The sequence below is a fragment of the Cygnus atratus genome, chromosome Z (assembly GCF_013377495.2).
Source record: "Cygnus atratus isolate AKBS03 ecotype Queensland, Australia chromosome Z, CAtr_DNAZoo_HiC_assembly, whole genome shotgun sequence".
Lineage (NCBI taxonomy): Eukaryota > Metazoa > Chordata > Aves > Anseriformes > Anatidae > Cygnus > Cygnus atratus.
The window spans coordinates 75,034,878-75,040,982 of record NC_066396.1 but is presented as its reverse complement, the minus strand read 5'-3'; positions in this window follow the sequence as shown (position 1 = coordinate 75,040,982).

Sequence of the window (6,105 nt, the reverse complement as noted above, 5' to 3'; positions counted from 1 at the left end):
TTTGTGAAGAAACTGGGAGAACTGAGCAATCCATTGTCAGTGAAGAGGAACAGCAGAGAATGTTCTGCAGCAATTTGTAATTTTCAGTCTGTTAGAAAAGTTGGAGGTAGAGTTGCTCCTTCCTGAAACTGGCAAATTCAGCCACAGTCCTCCATTTGCAATTTCTGTAAGAGGGTTAAGCACATAATTCACTCAAAACTACAGCTGCTTAACCACTGGAATGGCAGAGAGTTTCTTGGAAAGGGTGTGCACTTGTGTTTATATGAGCAGAAGGGGAGACCGATATGAAGAAACATGCCAGAAACCCAGAGATTAACTGAATAAATAAAACTCTGTAAGGAACAGCCTACAGAGGGCAATTCTGAGCTCCTCGTGCCAGTGTGCTAAGGCTGTGACCACAAAAGGACTCCCAGAGTGACTGATTCTCCCTGCATAAGCAAGAGCTGCAGTCCTGTGCCCAGGGTTGTGCTGAGGATGCTTAAACCTGATGCCAGTTAATCTCTGTTCCAAATCAAAAGGACCCACAAAAGCCCCAATGTTGGCTCTCCCTCAAATTGCAATAGGAGTAGTGTATACCAAAATTGGTATGAAAGTCTTAGAAATTGACTTAAAATACTTCTGCTTCAACCAGCCAAGATGCTGAGACAAAGCGTTGTGAATTATTCAAACATTACCGAGATGTGTCTAGACAGGCAGTAGATAGATAGGTAAAATAATAAGCAAGAAAGATGTCATTTTAAGCAACTACTGTGAAAGAGATTAACTGCCCTAACAGAGCTAACCAGAGGCCAAAATTAAATCACCCATGGCATAAACCATTATGTGGAAAAAGTTTTTTTTTGTGTCAGCACACATCAGCTTTTCATCTGCTAGGTTGTAAACTGGAAGCACAGCAGTTACTTCATAGCGACGCTAACAATTCTAACCCTAACAATTCTAACAGATAGAGGGTACAAAGCACAACCCTTAGTGTGTCCTGCGGTGGTTTACATGTGTGCTCAGAGCCTACTAGTTTGGGTCACACGTGCTCCGGAAAAGTACGGGAAGTCTCAACAAGGGAAAAAAAAAAGGAAGATGAACAGCATTGGGACATACTTCCAAATAGAAGTGCCAGATCCTGTCTTATGTTTGTGCAGATCTTAGGTTTCAAATGAAATGTAGTTCTTTCCTTGGAAAAAAAAACTGCAATCAATAAATAAATGGGATGTGGGGCTTAGGCAGATCTCACCAACAGCTGCTCATTTCCTCATACACTGATTACACTCCAAGATTATTCCATCTTATTCTGCTATTTTGATCATTAGATTTTGAAGCAGAAATAGAAACATCAGCGCATTAAAAGACATCCCTTTCTGATTGGCTGATTTGTGTAACAGCTACTTTCATGTTACCAAAGTGTGATAAACAATAAGAAAATTACCATCTTATGTTTTAAATATGACATTTAAAGCACAAAGCTTCACTCAGTCCTTGATCAAAATTGTTCCAGCATCCTATCTTGTTGCATCTCTTTAAGGATGTGCTTTAAAAATAGGACATTTTTTGTTTTTCTCTCACAAATGTTGACAAGCAACTAACATTGTTGCTGTGGGCATGAAATGAAATGAAAAGGTAATGATGCAGTGTGCTGTGCTGGGTTTACATTTTTAGGGACTGCAGTAGAAGTGTATTTAATAACATCATGGGTACTGTACCTGATATCCATCCAATGCAGAATGTGCATCAGATCACACAAAAATGTACCACTGTACAGCATCCTGGATGTATGCAACAATTACTGTTTATATAATTTAAGATGCTACAATTTTCTTAGAAAAGCTGAACAGAGAAAGTTAACACAACTGCAAGTTGGTAGCCAACGCACTTTGACTTACTAAGTGGGTTCTTGCTTTACTACAATAAGGGTTTTTACTTTAAAAAAAAAAAAGTTGTTAGTTACAATTTATCTAAGTTTGTTCTACAGCATACAGCTCTAACACTAGAATACTTATGATGCATCTGGGACGGGATATACAAATGATATTTTACCTTGATTAAGGAATAAAAGTCCACTTTCACCTAACTAGAACTGATTTGGACAGAAATGTCTGTGAAACATGCCTTACTTACTTCCTGCTCCTGTTTAGTTACTCACAAGGATGGCCCTCTGTGTATTTTCCAGACATGAGTTTTCCATACGATCTAACTATATAGTCACAGCAGTAGCTTCTACACTGCTCAGTAAGTCATAAATACGATCGCCAATAGTAGCACTAACACTGTTTGCTCATACCACTCACTGGCGGTGCCTGAAGTACCGGACAACCCTGGAGCTATAAGGAGATAAATGCTGGAATCAGATCAATTAAAAGTCGGAAGAAAAGTGCACATAGCAGACCTTTGGTTCTAGAAGTGCAAACCTAAACATTTGCCATGAATATATATATATATATATATATATATATATATTACTTGTGCTCAGTGCTTTCTCACACAGGTATATATATATATATATATATATTACTTGTGCTCAGTGCTTTCTCACACAGGCATAGAATTTGTTAGTGAAATATGCCCAGCGACCATTCAAAAAAACTTGATTCCAGTTTGCAAGGGAAAATTAAAATCTTTCCAGAAGTCTGTGTGAGATAATTCCCATCTGATCCTCAGTTTGGAGTCTTGCCACTTGTGTCTTGTGTCTTGCCACTTCACCCCATTCTCTCTTTTTGCATTATGAAGGGTAACACTGTTCCAGACTGTTCTCCTGTGTTACAATGCAGAGCAAGTAAATGAAAGTCAGTGTGTTCTAACAGACAGGTTGGAGAGCTGTGTGGTTCCAATTCCAAGTTAAAACCTTTGTCCCTGTCTTTTGAAATACTCAGTTTGTGGACTGCAAGAGTCAGAATGTTGGAGCAAGATAGCTAGGAAGTTGGATCACTAGAGCATTACACTTAAGCTGATAAGATCCATACCTCTAAGTGTGATCACACCTGTAGTCCTTCTGAAATTCTGCCATCATTTAACACGTTAGCTTATGTCAATATATATATATATATTTTTTGCTATAAGCAGCCCCACCTAATGATTTGATCAGAGAAGCAAAGGAAGCATAGAAGAGCTCTGTGTGTGTGATATGCAGTAGCCTCTAAAAAGAAATGGGTTACGTTTGGCAATAATTGTGTTTCTGTCATCTTCATATGTGTACAGTGTAGGTACAAGAGCTTACACTAATGGTGTATTATAGTATATCTTCAAGATGAGTTAGTTATAGAAATAAGCCTGAAAAGTCTGAAATGCACTTATTTATAAAAGGCTGCACAGAGTGAAGGCTTGGGAAGTACTTGAAGTGTGCTTAGTCCTAAATAGATAACCAAATGTACAAACCATGGTGAAAAGAAGATCAGAAGATTCCAGCCCTTTCAGAGAACATTAATGTACCCTAGACAGCTAAGCCAGCATGAGTTCATCTGCTTTGGAGCTGTATTTCATCTCACCACTGTTGTCTAAAGTCAAACACAATAGCCCGGACAATGTGAGCTCGCTGCCTCCAGTATACAACAAAGGACTTTAAATTCTTTTTGTCCCCAGTGATTGATACTGGGTCTAAAAGGAAAACAGAGAAAGCCACTGTATGTAATTTGGTTTTCATCAATACTGCATTTCTATTGAAAACAGTGATCAAAAATGTTTGCTGCTTCCTACGAAGCAGATTGTAAGTAGGAAATATTTATTGATTTACTTTGTGATTTTTTTTTCTTTAAGTAAGAGGCAAAAGAAGAAAATGATTTTAAAAGTTAGCTTTAGAAGCGAGCAGCAGATATGTACAAGAAGATACCTATTGTGAAGTTACGGGAATAGCTGGATAATTATTATCATCTGCTAACTAAACGTAAATGAATAACACAGTCACCACACTGAAGACGTTCACAACCTTTACAACTGACCAGGTTATACACATACTGGTACAACGTGTAGTGCTAAACATACCATTCATTCCTTCTTTGGATTTTTCCTGAGGACATTAGCTTACAATATCTCTCTCTCTCTTTCTCTCTCTCTCTCTCTCTCTCTCTCTCTTCCTTCCTTTCCTCCCTCCTTTTCTCCCTGCTTCCCTTCCTTCCTCTCTCTCTGTCCATCTGGTCCATCTCTCTTTTTCTTGTCTTTTCACAGCTATCTCCCTGACCATAATACATTTTGAATACATTTGTCAAATGTCATTGCAGCTGGCTGAAGGAGGTAAGTTTCACATGTAAGTTTGCTACTTTATACCTCACGTAGTCCTGTGCAGAGCAGAGACCCACATCTCTGTCCTGCTGAACAAAAGCCTTCAGCATACCCTGAAGAGGTGCCTGTACGGATAATCAGCACATGAAGCTCAAAATCAACTGGAGCTAAGTGTGCATACACGCACACATGCACTGTTGCCTATGGCAGAAACATGAACAAGCAGGGCTTGCTGTGTGGGAGGAAAGCTAAAGAATGCAAGCTCAGGGGGGACAAGGAACATGAGACAGGAGCTAAGGGCATTTCTGAAAGTGATGCACAGGGCACAAATGACACATCCATCATAAACCAGGGTTCTCAATTCAGCTACCCCCAAGGCCACGAATTTCTGCTCTTTTTCTGCACATTCTATAAAAAGCAAGAGCTGTACCTGATCTCAAGCAAACCAAATAAAATATTAATTCAATTCCCTTGCGCAAATGCTTGGTGCTGTGAGAGCCGTTACACTAGCCAGCTGGATGGCACAGAGAAGACTCCTTTGGCAACAGAAAATACTTGTATCTGCATGGCTTCCCTGCTGAGACAATTCTCACCGTAGGCCTTTTTGCCAATTAAAACTTGAAGGATTGTCCTGTTGTTGCAGAAGATGAGTAGTTTCAGACGTAACTACTTGTGCGCATTTCAGGTTGCATTTAGGTTACTGTGGGAGTGTTCACGTCCCCAGAGGTTCATTTCTGCTCTCCAGACCCCTCCATGTTGTGCTGACATAGTCATTTGGCAGGGTGGGCTGACGAGAAAAAGATACAGGTAAGAAATAATCCACCAGAACAAAAGGTTTATTTTTCAGCCAGACCAGGCTCCCTTATGCTAGCAGGCATCAGGGGACAGACAACACTATGATAAGGATGCGCAGTCAGACATGACAGACTTCATTAGAACATGGTACTGCCCCAAAATTACTGGTGACTTTTCTCCTTCAGTCTTTCAGATCTAACAGGAGCTGTTTTACAGGAATAAGCCTTTAAGGGTGGATGTTTTTATTCCCCAAAAAGCAGGCAACTGAGCAAGCTAGCAGCAGAGAAGACTGTAAAGAAAGGCTCCACACACAAATACAATTACCTAAACATTTATCCCTGAAGAAAAGGCCTTGTGGCCCGTTCCTGTTAATTTGCTACTGCCAAATTGTTCTGCTAGCTGAAACCCCATCTGAAATGTAATACTGGGTGCAATGTGACATGTGTTTCTGCTGATGTCACTCAGTAGCTCTCCCACACACATGCTGTCACAGGAAGGAATAAATATTTTTTTGTTTCTCACAAATTCTGCAGTTCTCATCCTGCTAAGAGCACATTAATGGTCTTCCAAGGGATGTATAACTCTCTTTCTCACCCTCCTACTCTCGCGTGCCCTTTTGCCTCTGTTCTGTGCTAGGATCTGTCATGTTTCCAGTGCACCAACACTTGAGGCCTGATGACATCTAAGTGGAAGGTGAAGTATGAATCACTGTCATTAAAGAGTGGCAGGCAAAGAAAGAGGTGGAGATAAAAGAAGGATTTGGGAAAACAAATAATCTGAAAAATGTCTTCTATTGTCCTTCCTTGCTATTTCATGTATTAACATGCATCTGGGCAAGTGCCTCACATTTCACTGGCAGAGCAAGTCACTACAGCAACCAAAGCCTGATGCTACGATGCTCGTAGTACGAGCATTACTGTACCTTTGGCTTTTTGCCCCTTCACCCACATGGTCTCCACAATAAAAAGCCTTTCAGCTTTTGCCAGCCATATGAAGCGAGGCCCATAGGCACCCCTAACCAAACTGCTTATTAGGGGGAACGAAATAAGCTGATTAATTAAATAACAAAAAAGTACATTGCGCTAGAAGCATCCAACCAGAGGACTG